General features: G+C 43.3%; 1 long non-coding RNA gene and 1 pseudogene across 1 annotated transcript in view; one reads left to right on the forward strand and one right to left on the reverse strand.

Moving 5' to 3' along the window:
• Positions 1-208: 208 nt before the first annotated feature.
• Positions 209-1403, reverse strand: LOC149870142 (uncharacterized; annotated as a pseudogene).
• A 5138-nt stretch (positions 1404-6541) lies between these two features.
• Positions 6542-15352, forward strand: part of LOC149870143 (uncharacterized) — a 39750-nt gene continuing 30939 nt past the window's right edge. Inside the window, exon 1 of the long non-coding RNA XR_016440425.1 lies at positions 6542-6657. This is a non-coding gene — a long non-coding RNA (uncharacterized LOC149870143). The remainder of the gene's footprint in view (positions 6658-15352) is intronic.

The following is a 15352-nucleotide window of genomic DNA, read 5'->3' on the forward strand; positions in this document are numbered from 1 at the left end:
GGCTAAAATCATGGCATAATAACCCTGATAAGCCCACAGAAGCCATTAAATGATGCATTATAAAGTAATTTAAGCATTCAGTTAAACTCTAAACTGAAATGTCTTATGAAATTAAAGCTATACACACTATACCATCACCTTAATTTATTATTATTGTTGTAAAAAGGATAATAACACTCATTGCTAACACTGAGACAGGCAATTCATGCTAGCTGTTAAATGCTAGCATGCAGCATCCACTGGAAGTTGCTGTTGACATCCTCTGTCTCTATGGGGTGACTGCTTGTTCATACACAGACATCATGTGCCAGCACCCATCAAGTTGGTTGGAATTTGTCAGGGCACAGAGAAGTGGAAAGCAATCAGAAACAGACTCCCAAAACAGAGTCACAATCAGAGGCAGCTGGCATTCCTTGACAAAATTTGTGTAAGCAGCACATTCCTTATTTTGCTCCTTCTGCCATCCAGGGATTGATTTCAGTACCTGAGGGTCAAAACTTAGCAAAGGCACCTGATTGGGGTAAAAAATATGAACAGTACTAAGCAAGGAGGCAGCTGGTTGTTTGAACTGCAGATGTAGTGACAGCTTGTACTTGTAGTACTGGTTCAGCTTCACGGCTATGGCCTGGAACAGGTCCCTTCAACACTGGTTTGCATGATAGCTTGACAGTTCTTGTGATGCCATGTTTTCAATTCAACTCATCAAATCCATTGGCTTGTCATGTGCATGGTGGATCAAAGCCTGCTGGATTTCAAACCATGTTAGGAGCTCTGTGAACTGGGTGGCATTTTCCTCTACAAACTTCCTCTACAACTTGACCTTGAATATCTCCCTGTTCCAAGAGACTGTGTAACTTAAGCATGCACTATGTGTTGGGTGTGATTTCTTGCTCCTTGAACACAAATTGCCAGTAGTACTGCATATTCCTGGCATGGTAACAGATCATGTTGGACCACAAATTCCACCTTGTGAGCACAGGCTCTGGTGGCAGTGACACAGTTACATAAGGATCCGCACTTTGACTGAGGGACTCCCTGTACTGGAGCTTACAGCCTGGACAGTGCTTGAAGGCTTTCTTGAAGGAGGAAACCAGGCTATCCACATCAGGGAACTGTGTGCACCAGATGTCACTGACTAAAGACAGAATGTGTGAATTGCAGGTGAGATGAGCTGCTTTGGGCATCATTCCATGGAGCACATCAGAGAGAGACTTGCACATATACATGGCATTGTTGGACAGAAATGCTGAGATCTTGTTAAATGCTAAGCTATAGTTGACAACAGTCTTCACTACAGCCTGAGCCATGGTAGAAAAATTGACAGATGTGAGGTGGACCAGCTGTGTTTGAAAAACAGGCAGATCCTGGTCTGTCCAGCTCCCAGGTACAAATAAAATGTGCATAATTATTTTGAGGGTCAGTAGCTTCATCAGCTGCAATGGGATTCATACACTGACAATGCAAACTCTGTGGACTGTACATACAAAGCAATCACTAGATGGAAATAGTGTTGGTGAAGTTTGTTGCACATGGGAAACATCCAGCATATGTTTTTGTTTAGGTAGTTCCTTAACTTAGGGTGATCAATTTTCTCCAGTGGGATGTTACCACCATGAAAGCCTCTTTGTGGGAAAATGTCACCACTCGCCTTTGCCAAACGGTCCTTTTAAAGAGCAAGGATGTGGTTCCTTGTTTCTTGTTCTGATCTTCAACCTCTGCAGTAGCCTTTCACTTTGTGCACCTTGGATTGCAAGTGTTGAGCTATACTGTTTTTCCTCAACACATCCAGAGTCACGTTGCAGAACAATTTGACTCCATTTGTATGCAAGTTCCCTGTAGGATACTGTCTTATGCGATCCACACTGAAACGTATTTTGCATTCTTGGAGGATTTCTTCTCACTGTTCATACTCCTCTGGCTGTAGCATGGTGCAGTAGAATGCATTTGGTTGTCTCCAAGATGGTGCTGCAGCCCTTTCACTTCCCTGATTGGCTCCTGACTGCTGTATGTACTCAGCCTAAGTCACAGGCTCAGCCTCTCATTATCCCCCTCTCCTCAAATGCTCCAACGCTGCAGGACTTCCCACTCTTTGCTTGTGGGTAAGTTTTTTTTTTCCAGGGAGATCTCACCAAAATTGCAGAGACTGATGTTTTTTGTGGAAGACACTTGATTTTGTGCATTCCACAAAAAAGTGCAAAATTGCAATTTCAGTAGGTCCCTACAAATAGTTAATTATTGAGCAAAATGTATAAACAACAGTGAAAGCAAGGCCCAAAGCCCTGGGATTCCTCTTTCCTTGGAAGATTGCCATCTCACTGTGCTACCAAGTTAGGCTCCCTCTAGGTTGCAGTCCTTCTGGCCCAATCATGGCATGTATCCCACACTTTTAAGATAGATGAAGTCTGAAATTAGTAATCTTTCCTTCCTCATTTCTTCATTCTGGAATTTCAACATTCTAAGAGGCACAATAAAAACATATGGAACTTGGGTTTTCAAAAAGCAGCAGCAGAAGTAGTTGGCAAAACCAGACTTCTGATTGCCGTCAGAATTTCAGGCTTTTAGGCAGACTTGGAACAGAACAGATGGGAAAAGTCAAAACTGATAATGGTGTTCCTAGTTAACACAGTAGAAGAGGTTAAGTCTGTAACTCATTCTTGCCAGAAGGTATTGTGTTTATTGTCTGATCTTTGCAACAAGACTCTTTCTTTGCATATTTTTACTTCTGTATAAGGGCCCTGATTCCATAAAGTGCGTAAGTAGGTGCTGAAATTTAAATGTGAATAATCCATTTGATAGTAATGATCATAGTATTATTGCTTTCTGGGACTTTAATGGGAATGTTCATACGCTCAAAGTTAGGCACAGGCTTAATTATCTGCTGAAGTTGGACTTACTTGAGGCAATGCCCCTTTGTATTCAGTCCTCAGCATTTTAAATATTGCTTACCCATATTTAATCTCCATAAAGAGAATTTATAAAATCCGTGCTTACTAAATCGTAGGTAAATATATCTGTATAATATCTCTGAAGGATAGATGCATCGAGTATGGGAAAATGTATCCAATAATGCTATTTTACACCCAAACACAACTAAATAAAATTAATAATAAAGGCCAGACAGGGAGCCTGTTTTTTTTTTCTCTCAGGTACATAAATGTGAGACAGGTGGTATGAAAGGAGAACCAAAATAAAAAATCCCCCAATGGATCTGATTTTAATGTCTCACTGCTGGGACTGTGTTGGCTTCCACTGGATGCATCTACAAGTGTAATTTGCACAGAAGAATAAACTTCAGCTCGGTTTGTGCTTGAGTCAGCAGATCCCAGGCTCAGCATCTGCACATGTGCCTGGGACCACAGCACTTTGAGCCAGGGTGAAGCAACCTCAGGCTGCCAGGGGGTCTGTGCATCAGCCCTGGGCTCTGGGTGGCAGTGTTGGATGGAGGAGGGGCTGGCTGGGGCACAAGGGTGCTACAGGGCAGGGTTAGTTGGCAGGCAGCCCCTGCATTATAGCACTTTGGTGCCCCAGCTAGCATCTTCTACTTGTGTGTTATTACTCCACCACAGGATATTACTTCTTCCAGACAGTACCATCCTACAGAGGAATTAATTAATGTGAACTAATATAGGTAAACAGTAAAGTGCATGTGTAGATGCATCCACTGAGTTTCTGCTGACGTACCATGTTGTGAATTCCTACTGCCATAACCCACATTCTCCTTTTACATGTTGTCTTCTTTTGTTTTACACCCTCCTGCTATATTTGTAACATAAAATATGATTAGGTCGTGGCAAGCAACATTCCCTCTAAGGAGTAGTGGTCCGTGAGTGTACCGTTTTGGTCCCACCTCCCCCTTTTGGTGTGGCATGGGAAACTTACCAAAGGTAAGTTCTTCACACCTCACCCAGGGCAGGCAGCAGGGCCTGGGGGCTAGGGCAAGGGCCTGGGGCCTGGGGTGGGCTCTGTCAGGGGCCTGGGGGCTAGGGCAGATTCCGGTGGGGGCATGGGGCTAGGGGCTGAGGCCTAAGGCAGGCTCCATTGGGGGCCTGGGAGCTAGAGCCTGGAGGCCAGGAGCCTAGGGGCTAGGGGCTAGGGGCTGGGGCCTGGGGTGGGGTTCACTGGCTCTGGGGAACTGCTCTACTCCCCCACATTGCCTCAGGGAGTGAGGAGGCATGTGGCATCAGGGCTGGGGAGTGGAGGGGCGAGCAATTATTTTGGCTGGAGGGCCGCTTAATGGCTTTTGGTGAGCTGTCAAGGGTAGCCCTGCCCCACAACAGGTGCCCCACTCCCTGGTCACCATCTTGGGACTGGAAGTCCTTGCCCTAACCCCTGACCTTTGCCACTGGAAGTCTCTCCCATTGCCCCAGAAATACTCCTTGGGGTGGAGGGGTTACCATCTTCAAAAAAAACTAAATTGTATTCTAAAAATCACACATCTACTATAACATCTTTTATTTCAAAAAATATTTTTGACCTGATTTGTGTGTGTTTCATTGTGTATATAGAGGTGATTGCATAATAGCTCAAAATGAAGTCTTTCTTTTGTACATTGTGGGGTGTATGTGGGGGGCCATGTGGAGAGGTGTGGGGGTGGGTATGGGGTTTTTTGGATTGCTGTGGGTATGGGCTTTGTGGGGAGTTGTGTGTGTGTGTGGATGTGGGATGTGGGGGTGGGCACCGTGCAGTTCCTGGCTAGAATGTAGGCTTGTGGGACTCTGGCTCTGTGCCTCCATGTGTGGCTCCCAGCTAGAGTGTCAGGAACCCTGTGAGCTGGCCTAGCCTGATGGCATGGGATTCCATATGGCTCCTGGCACTAGCGCGCCATTGGGCTAGGCTGGCTCTGTGTAGGTCATGGCATTATAGCTGGGAACCATGTGCCACAGGACCAGTCTGGCTGGTTCTGTGCCATGCTACATGGACCCTGACGTTGCAGCTGGGAACTGCATGGTGTCTGGAGAGGATGGGCCAAGCTGGGTCTGTTTAGTGTGATGCTTCTGGGAACTGCATGGGGTTGCCCAGTTGGCTCCATGCTGTGCCATGGTCCTGCTGCATTCTGCGGTCCTGATTGCAGCTGGGAACTGTACGCTGCTGGGAGGTGCCCACCCAGGCCAGGCCAGCTCTGTGCCACGCTACACTGTGTGGGTCCCCGGCATTGCAGCCAGGAACTGTGTGGCATGGCATGAAGCTGTCTGGCTGGGAGCTCACTGCTGGCTGCACCACTGGCAGATCAGGGCAGGGGACTATTTTCAAGCCCCACATCTTGATCACCCAATCAAAACATGGGACTGGGACCTGCCCCTGACCGGGATGGCTCCCAGCCCCAGTTCCATGATCGTGGGGCAGGGGCTGGAGAGCCTGTTCCTTGCCCAGCAACATGATCACAGAACTGGGTGGGGAACAGGCTAGAGATCCTATTCCCCACCTGGCTCCATGATCACTGCAGACCTTGGGCTGGGAGATAAGGATTTCCCAGGCTCTGCTTTCCAATCATGATCTCAGAACAGCAGCTAGGAGCTCCCTGCTGCCAGGGCAAGGGGACATAGTTCTCACCTGGGCTCCAGTTGCAGAGTCTGCCTCAGTAGCAGGCAGCTCCCAGGGGCAGAGAGCAATCTCCCACCCCAGGGGCTGGGAGCAATCTCCCACCCACTGCTGCCTGGCTGACCGGGAGCATATTTGCTCCCAGTCAGGCATCTATCCAAGTGCTACCGCACAGTAATAATCAGAAGTAAATTTGCTACTTGCATTTGCAGGTAGCAAATGTACTCATGATTGGGGCAGTTTACTGCACAGTAAGTGTGTGCATGTGTAGAAGCTCACGCTTACTATACAGTAAACTGCTCCACTGCGCAGTAAAGTGACTCATGTAGGTGCACCTTCTCAGAATCTTTTGGTAGTTTTGAAATAAGAAGACAAAATAAGGGTCTCCTTTCTGTAGCACACAAGAAACCCACCTATGTGAGGAAAGTGCTTCCTTTCTTGTAATTCCCCATCATATGTAGACTTTGAAAATTGTAGCTTTGCTTCCTTCATCTAGGTTACTCGGGTCAGAGAATTACTGAAATTCATTAGTGCTCTTTTCTGTTCTTGCTCATGCATATTTTTCCACTCTTTGGATAAACTGTAGTGGGATGGCATCCATATTTTTATATCCAGGTTTTGGAGAAGAAAATTCCCTTTTGTTGAACAGCACTTATGTGGCAGAAAGCCACCTCGGTTTCTCCCCAAAATCTCTGCCCTGTGACTGTGTGATTAGATGGGCCAGCACAGAGGATTCACACCTCAGCCTGTCTCTTTAGGTAACCTGAGCTGGCTGCATTCCTGAGGGAGGGGGGAAACCTGCTCCCTCTGCCTATGTAACTGGCATCAGCCACCTGGGTGAGGGGTTTCTACCTGGGGAGCTGGAATCTGCCTGGTAACACATGATGCATTTCAAATTGGTTGGCTGACAGCCAACTGGGGCTGACCTCCACTGGACCAGGTGAATGAGGTCACAGAGGCTATATAGGTTGTGGGGGGGAGTGAGGCTCTCTCTCTTCTGCCATGAGGTGAAGCAGCAGCAAAGCAGGGGAGACAGAGAAGCCTTACCATCTGGACCTAGCTCTCTCTCTCTCACCCCAAGACTCCAGAGGGGAAACTGGAGAACTCTGGAAGATGCTTGTGAGTAAGCTACTCGAGATCTGATTACATATTTAGCTGGCAGTAACACAGATGCATGATCAAAAGGCTACCTCAGCCACGCTGTTTGCTCTTTAGGATTTCTAAGATATTGCTCAACCCTGTACCCTAGTTTACCCTACCCCTTGTAATCAATAAAGTTCTCCTTTTTGACTGGTGTGGGATACTTATTGAGGGGTGGGTCTAAATTATGCCTAAGAGACCCCTTAGGTCTGCGGACTAAGGGAGACCTTACTTTTTTGCCCCCTTGACTTGGGGAAGTGCCCCAAGTGCCTGTACTGGGTTGAGTACCCGTCGGACCATTAGACCTGTGTTTCCTTGAGGACACAGGGCCGAGACAGTCCCTTCTCGGGGTGGTGGCTGCGATGTTACCTCCAGACTAGCAAGTGTGCTCCGGGAGAGGGGTCGGCCAAGCATAAGGCACCCCTAGGGAGGCATTCGGAGCCTGGAAGGTGGTCGGGCGCAGGGAGGTGGGTGGCTCAACGCAGGAGCGCCCCCTACTGGCCCGCCACAACTTATACTACATCAGATTTATATAGGAAATACAGGAAACATAAGTTGTACTTGAGGCTACTTCAGAACAATTTTGAATTCTCTTTGACCCTTTAGATGAGGTTGCAGCATGCAAAGAAGGCCACCACCACTGTTAAAGTTAGAGCTGTTGTACATTTGTAACATGGAATGTATTAATTAACTTAATTAGCCCAGATATCCTTTTTAATGTGCCAGGTATTCTTTCTTTATTTCCCTCTGTCTATCTTTCTTTCTTTGTTTTGAAGAAAAAAAGAGTTGTGATGGCTTCTGTGTGGTCAGAAAGCCCTGGACTCCAAGATTCAGGTGTTTGTACAGTGGGCAGGAAAACAAGCAGAGATTCTGTATTAATATTCCATGTTCTGTGATATTTTTTCTCCTTTCAGGAGGTGATGCTCTTTCTTTAACATGTATTGAAACTTGTTAATTCTGATTTACTGTTCCATCTTGGTGGTCTACATGACAATTTTAGGCCCCTGTCAGGGAAAAAAATGGTATTACTCTGACCATGCCATCTGTCAATTGTATAATTAGGTGGTAACTTCTTCAAGCCAAAGGCCTATATTATACATGTCATATATGAAAACCCCCAACACATCAAACCAAACCAACAATGAAACCCCCCCCCATGTACAGATTGCTTTTGGGTAGTATTCAGATAGCATTTTCTAATGCTTTGCCTTTTGGTACCACCCATTCTGCCTATGACATATCCGAGGGAAGTTGCTTGCTATTTTATGTATGAAATTAGTTAGTGGAAATCTCAACAATAATAATTAGCTTTACACTGCAAAACTTTGCCAACCATTTGTCTGATAACCCTTCTGGACTAAATATTGTAGCAGACAGTGCTATCTCCACTTCCCATGGCAATACCCTGCTTCCCGTGGCTATATCCTTGTTAAACACCTGTAGAGCCATTTTTTTTTGCATATATTGTGTATTCTGAGACTTGTGGTGTAACTTGTGGGAATATAAAACACATTCCATAGTCCTCCACCTTATTCTGTGTTCTCTCACAGACATCATACAATTTTCCTTTGTTAAATACATGCCGTGTAGCTATGTGTCACATGTTGTTAGTCATTAAGGATTTGGCCCAAAGTATTTTTATTTTACTATGTAAAATATGTAGTTATTTCTGTTGTGTTTGTTTGATTTCAGAAGGGTCATTCCATAGGTAATACTACAAGGACACTCTGATGCTAATAGATGTATAAGTAAACACGATAATACACAGGATGAAGGAAAAAAGATATAAGGTTGATAGTTTCATGAAACAACTAAGAACACATTACAGAATGCTCTTGGGGAAGTTTAATACTTTATCTAAGCCTGACCTTGAATATGGAGCTTTTCAAACAGTTCCAACGTGCCTAAGAAATACAGAAGGAAAACCGATTCATCAAATTATGAATATTTTTCATTAGCTAGTTTCCTAAGGCTTAGTAAATTTCAGAGCATTTTTTGTTGGCTACTACAGCAATGTCTTAATGGACAAAATGAACTCTCTTATTTAAGAAACTCTCAAAAAATGCCTCAAATAAGATAAATGATAACTCATAAGAAAAAAAATTATCCCCAAAATATTTTAGAAAGATTGATCAGTGCTTACTGTTTTGTTTACTGGGATGGACTGTGTAAATGAAGGAGTTCTCTAACTTTAAAATTCAAGGTAAAATGTTTGTCTGTGAAATATGTCACATTCAGAGAGAAAATGTAACAATTAGGAATAAGTCTGCTTGGATTTAGTCTGTTTTCTGAAAGTAAGACTACCATTATAGATTGCACTGAAAGTGACTACGTGTGCATTTGTTTGGGCAAACTGCAATCCATTCACATTATAATTGTATGATTTAACATAGAGCTTTGCATTTCAATTCAATTTGTTGTAGAACAAAACTAGAATGAATAACCCTCAAAGGAAGTGAAATATTAACAGGAAAAACAGATCTGTGCCAAATGATAACATACGCCATGGTACAGGTAAGTTAATAATTGACAAAAGAAAGAGTTTTTTGGTAATGTGCTAAATCATATATATTGTCATCTAGGACATACCAGTTTTAACAGCTGTTTAAAGAATATTAACGTATGACCTAGGCACTATTTTAAAAACTGGAACTAGAAATAATTGACACAAGGGTTTATTAGTTATTGCAGTCTGTAGAAGTTCATACATCCAAATGTGAAACAGTATTTTATAAGTAGAAAAACATGTGATTGTGGCTTGCCATACAGGTTATGGAGATAAGATACATCGCAAAGCTTTCAGTAATGGAGAGAGTAATTCATTTCTAACGCATAGAGTTTGGAAATATGGGTAGAAAATCCAGATCTAAATTAAATAATCTAGGGGGTCCATTATCTCCCATGGGATTGGGTATGAATTTTCTGTCAGTGAAATGGGCCAGTGCAAGGTCCCATGTACCACTTCATCCCCACTTTAGGCCTGTGTTAGCAGCTTAGCTAATTTTGAAGCCTCATGAGACCTTATACTTTGAGCCAGTTTCACCCTTAAGGAGGATCACCTAAACAGAGAGATCTGTTTCAAAACACCATTTCTTTTCTCAGTAGTGTCCCTTTTTGAATGACTAAGGGATACTTAAAACTTGAATGACTGAGGGATACTAAAGGGATACTGTCCCTTTTTGAATGAGTACATCATACAGAATCTATTTCTTCCCCTTTTTAAGAAGTGGTCAACATGGGTTACAACAATTACTTTTATAGATACTATGGTAGGTACATGAAGACCTCCTTGAATATTCAGTTATCTAGTTTTACAGTAAACTTGTAGTGTGAACCCTAGCCCTTGTTTGAGTAGTACCAGATTTAAGTTCTACAGTGATATAGCAAGGGTCTAATAGCTGCGTTGTTCTTATATGGGCCTAATAGCTGTGCTAATATGGTGTGGGACTAATAGCTGCGCTGTTGTTAAGCATAGAGAACCGCTTCAGATTTACTAGCCCCTCAACAAGTGTCATCCAGTTCACCCTTTGTCTCTATGAGAAAGGGATGAATTATTTGTAGATCAGTTTTTGGGGTTCATTGATTTAAGTTGTTTTGAGACACAGCAGATGCATACAAAGTGTTAGATCTGTCACCATAAGAGCAATTCAGAGTGAAGGCATTTTTGCTGGGTCAAAGTAACTCAAGTCCTCTTTATTTCACTATTCAATATGGAATCAGGTAGGAAATGCACTTGTTGCAATTCTGATACCATCTACTCAGGTTCTGGGGCAAGGGCAAGGGTTTGATCGCAGAGAAGATGCTACACAACTGTCCAACTATCCACGGATTGGTTGTGCCCCTCATTATACAAAGGTACAGTTTTATGGACTGGAGTATGGCTAGCTACACAGTTATGTCCTGGCTTTATATCACTGTAGAGGTACAGAGGGAAGATTCAGATGCTTTTCTTCAAGCTGTTTGGGTGAGCAGTAGGTCTGTGGGAAGTGGCAAGTGTTCACTTTGGATTCAGCCAATTCAGGGGACAGTGATTCGATCTGGTGATTCAAATCACTGTCCCAAATCAATTTGGCTCAATCTGATTCAGAGATTCAGCCACAGCCGAATCAGTTGAATCTCCAAATTGGCCACATCCCCTGCCTGCTCTCAAAGGCTGCCCTGCCTAGCCCCAGCTCTCAGCTCTTTAAAAAAAAGCTCCTGCTCACTGGCTGCTGCCAGATGGAGGTTGGGGCGTGATCTCCATTGCCCTCCACTGCCCTATGCTGCGGGGGGGGGGTCCCTGCCCTTCCCGGCAGAATTCCCAAGGCCACTGCAGCAACCAGTGAGTGGGGGCTTTTTTTTAAAGAGCCGGGCACTAGGGTGGGCACGGCACCCATGGGGCTGGGGCTGGGACAGTGGGCAGGGGTTGGGGGCTGCTCAAGGGGTCTGGGGGAGTGGGCAGGAGATGGGGCCTGGCAGGGGTCCCCCCATGGTCACCTCCCTCCTCCTCCAGTTCTCCCTCCTCCGCCTGCTACTTACCAGCATGAAGTCCAGGTCCAGCTCCCTACTGCAGCAACTGGGGACTGCTCAAATTGCCAAAGCTCTCGGAATCTTTTCCGAATCGATCGGGAGAGCTTTGAATCAAATCAGACTTTTTAATTGGTCTCCTGATTCGATTCAGATTTGGAGATTTGGCCACTGAATCGGGTCGAATCTCCTAATCGAATCAGCACCCGAGGCTTCACACGGCCCTAGTGAGCAGTACCATTTATGAGCAATATAAATAGTCTTCATTTCATATTGGTTAGTGTGTTCTCAAGAAAAGACTAAGAGGGCTGGAATACTTATCCTTTCATTTAAGCTTTTCTCCAATTTGTTTAATACATTTAGTATTTGGAACAATGTATCTTTTGATCCAGGGTTTTGTTTTGTTCCCCCCTCTACAAAGAATCTTTCCATGTATTAGATTTCTTTTAGGAGGCTGAAGTATTACCAGTGGCACACTCAGTCCATAATAGGAACTGATTATTTTTCTCTCTAGGGGAACATAAGAAAAGCTCTTATTTTGCCTTTTACTTAATTGCCTGGGGTGCAAAGACATTTTAAGAAAATGACTATCCTGCTGATATCCATGCACCTGGAGTGATCATAACAGATCAGCAACAGCCTTGTCAGATTTTTCTGAGCCAGAGAGGATAAGCTTCTAAATTGGATGCTTTGTGTTTCCAATTGACTTTCACTTTACACCCATTTGAAATGTTTATTTTTAACACTTTTTTGGCCACTACATTCACAGAAAAACACATGACTAAAGGACATACTCTAAAATGACATTGATGAATTATTTTCTTAGATTGCTTGAAAGTAGTTTCTTCCTGCCTCACTTTCCTGACTAAAAATAATAATATGGGTTATTAATCATTATGATTAATATTTTTATTAATCATTAATAATACTGTGCCTCTTTTCAGTGGTTTCACACTAAAGATGTTTAATCAGCAGGTGGATTTTGAGCTATGAAACATATGGCATGGTATTTATTTCTTCAAATAGAGTTACTTTACTGTCCTTACATTTGCCTTATTTAGTCCTGATTCCTAATAATACATTTACAAATGAAATTAGCTCTGCTTAATTTGCTGAGCATTAAACAGCAATCAGATAGCAGTGTCTTGGATCAGCTATTTTGGTCAAGTTTGGACTAGTTTAGTTGCCCTTGTCCCTGTTCTTGGTGGAGAGAAAGCCTCTTTCTAAAAACACCGTCAGCTGAAATGGCTCCGGATAGCAGACTCAGCAGAAATGCTAAGGTCTGAAGGGACAGGGAAGCTGAACCATATCCCAATACCCAAAAGGGAGTTCCACTAACCAGATTAGACTTGTTGAGCTTTTTCAAAACAGCAGGGAGTGCCATGGCTTGCACAGTAACTGTTTGTAGAGAGAGGATTGAAATATTCAGGGGTGTCTGTCCAGCCCCTTTAATGGCATTAAATTCACTCCAAATATTTTTTAACCAAAATCTTATTTTTCCTTGCAAACAGTTGCATTTTGCTATGGTCCTTCCTCTACTCACACTGCGCAGCTAAAGCTGCTGCTTTCAGCTGGGAAGTAGGGGTGGAGTAAGGGTCCCAAGCTGGCCACAGTATGGATGCAACTGTAACATGACTCCTGTGGATTTATCCCCATGGTTGGCTGTCTTTTTGTATAGTAGTTTTGCTTATTGCTTATATGTTTCTGAATTTATTGTAAGCCATTTTGAGCCTTTTTGGGAAGGGCAGGATATAAAGCTAAGAAATACATGGCTTAGAACATGGGTTACAGAGGACCTTCCTTTTCTTTAGAGGCAGGGGAATGGGCTGGACCTAACTCCCACCAAACCCCTCTGAGGAATGGCAACAAGGTCTCCATAGTGTGTGTGTGTACGTAATGTTAAGTTGTGAGCATCCAGCAGTGCATTGACCAGAACATGCTTTAGTTTTACAAAGCAATATTAATATATGTTTCAAAGATATTGAAAGAGGCTTTTTTGTCGTTGTTCGTTTAATGGAGCTCTGCTAAGAATCTCCAGTTAGGAGCAATAAAGAGTAGTAAAAGACTCCCATTTATTATATTTTACATTTTTCAGTGAAATTGCATTCCCAGTAAATGTTGTTTGATGCAATACAATTCCCCTAAGTGAGCTCTTTTAAAAATAACATAAATGCACAAGCCACACATTAAGGAAAGCATGTTCTTAAAAAAAGGCAGGACACTTCCCTGGTCGGTTCATAGAAACAGCATATATAACATTGCCCTTTCCCCATTGTTTTAAAAGACTGAGCTAGTCTGATCTTCTGATAATATAGGATAATTATTGTACTTTGTGCTGGAATAACTCTCAGGGATTAAACTTTTCTTCTGCAGTTGTGACAAAAGGAATTTAGAATGATAATGGAACATTTTCTAGATCTGGAGATCTCTCACTCTGACTGCAGTCTTTATCTTGCTACTATTTAAGTCAGTGGACAAAACTCCTATTAACTTGGGTGACACGGGAGCAAGCCCTATGCTTCCATGTGCTGTAGAGTCATAGTAGACCACATGATATTTTTATTAAAAAATATAATTTAATTTCATTAAAAATTCTGGGATAATGTTTGGAGGGGAACACATGAAAAAATTACTTAAACGTCATAAAAAAATATTTTGTTTTACTGGCTACTTTTTTACCCATCTTCCTTCCTGCTCCATACCCATTTTCCTGAAAAATCAAGGGGGTGAAGTTTAAAAAGGGTAAAGCATTACTTTCATCACTTGTTTCCTCTGCCCTCTCCCTGCTCCTCTAATGGAATAAAGAAAATAATGGTAAATGCTCACATCTGATCTCAGTTTTCAAAAACTGTGGGTGTATTTATATGAAAGATGCTTACTGAGGGGTTGCCTAATTAGCTTTGCAGTAAAAAGTCCCCATCTACCTAAGTGGTGCTATTATGCTGGAGTAAACTAATCCACTCCACTGTAGGACAGTATTGCCCAACACAAGTACTGTTCTACCGCAGTTATTTACTCTGCCGCAACATGCACGTAGACAGTGACTGGAGCTAGCTAGGCATGAGGGTACTACAGTGCAGGGGCTGCCGGCCAGCCAGTGCAGTACCCTTGTGTTGTAACCAGCCCCTCTGCAGCACACTGAGCTGGGCAGAAGCAGCCCTGGGTTGGTAGGGTGACCCCCCAGACCTCCTGCCAGCTGGGGCTGCACCATCCCAACTCATTATGTTGCAGTCCTGGGCACGCATCTAAATGGTACACGTAGGAACAATAAGCTCCAGGATGAGCCGTGCTGGAGTTTATTGCATCATATTAAAATTCATGTATAGACGTGCCTGGTTTCTTCTGCCCCTTTTGCCCCCTGGAATATGAGGCAAAATTAAAATAGAAGGAGAGTCATATTTTTGTTCATTGTCAAATTATGTTATTGAATAAAGAAAACTTTAGAGAAATTTTTTAAATATTTTTTTCATGAATTTTGTGAAAATAAAAGACCATCTCTACTCACAGGAATTAACAAATCTTAAAGCAGATTTAATCATTTGTAACAAATAACTGAACCTACTGAATTTAGTCCTCTCTTCTTTTCTTTTTTCTATTCTACAAATGGACTTGTTTGGCCAAATTTCCAGTCCTAGAGTACAAAGCTTCTGACTGCATGAAAAATTATGTAGGAGAAAAATCCTTCTGTGAAGGGGGAAACCTAGAAGGGGAAAGTCCTTTCATGGCATACATTTTAACCACTAAACCCCTAAGCCCTCCAGAAGGGGAAGCGTGGGAGGATTCTTGCAAGGCAGGGGATATGGCAAGAACATTTACAAAAAGCTAAGGCTGTCAAAGTCTTGGGTGCTGTGGCCCAACATGTTCTTTCCAAACCCCCTCTGTTTACTGTAAACAAGTCAACAGCAGAAAGCCATCACCTATACTACAAGAGTTCCTGATCGAAAGGGTTACTGTCTCTGGAGCCTCTGTACAGCCCCTAAACTGGTACACGAGGACCTCAGTGGTGCCCAGGTTTGGGACCTTAGATCCCTGATCTTTCTTATGTAGAGGAGTATGGTTATGTTAGCCAAAAGGGAAAGGCTGCTATTACCTTCATGCCATGCATCTGATGTTTGTGCAGCCTGCCTGTACGCCAGGTTTCAAATGATTTTCAGATAGCTTGGCACAC

Source organism: Crocodylus siamensis, chromosome 2, assembly GCF_052110815.1.
Source record: "Crocodylus siamensis isolate JL-2025a chromosome 2, ASM5211081v1, whole genome shotgun sequence".
Classification (NCBI taxonomy): domain Eukaryota; kingdom Metazoa; phylum Chordata; order Crocodylia; family Crocodylidae; genus Crocodylus; species Crocodylus siamensis.